Source organism: Anarrhichthys ocellatus, unplaced genomic scaffold (genome assembly GCF_004355925.1).
Source record: "Anarrhichthys ocellatus isolate YVR2014 unplaced genomic scaffold, GSC_Weel_1.0 scaffold5, whole genome shotgun sequence".
Taxonomy (NCBI): Eukaryota; Metazoa; Chordata; class Actinopteri; order Perciformes; family Anarhichadidae; genus Anarrhichthys; species Anarrhichthys ocellatus.
The window spans coordinates 2124187-2124654 of NW_022280035.1; the positions used below are offsets into that span (position 1 = coordinate 2124187).

A 468-nucleotide genomic window follows, 5' to 3' on the forward strand; every position below is an offset into this window, starting at 1 on the left:
TAGAATGTCATCAAAAAAAGTCATAGTATAGAATGTCATCAAAAAAAAGGTATAGTATAGGATGTCATCAAAAAAGTCATAGTATAGCATGTCATCAAAAAAGACATAGTATAGCATGTCATCCAAAAAGTCACAGTATAGGATGTCATCGAAAAAGTCACAGTATAGAATGTCATAAAAAAGTCACAGTATAGAATGTCATAAATAAGTCATAGTATAGAATGTCATCGAAAAAAGTCATAGTATAGAATGTCATCGAAAAAAGTCATAGTATAGAATGTCATCGAAAAAGTCATAGTATAGAATGTCATCAAAAAAGGTCATAGTATAGAATGTCATAAAAAAGTCACAGTATAGAATGTCATAAAAAAGTCACAGTATAGAATGTCATAAAAAAGTCATAGTATAGAATGTCATAAATAAGTCATAGTATAGAATGTCATAAATAAGTCATAGTATAGAATGTCA

At 27.8% G+C, this 468-nt stretch overlaps 1 protein-coding gene across 1 annotated transcript in view; it reads right to left on the reverse strand.

Moving 5' to 3' along the window:
• exorh (extra-ocular rhodopsin) overlaps positions 1-468 on the reverse strand; it is a 3504-nt gene that overhangs the window by 836 nt on the left and 2200 nt on the right. The gene's annotated exons all lie outside the window — the stretch shown is intronic.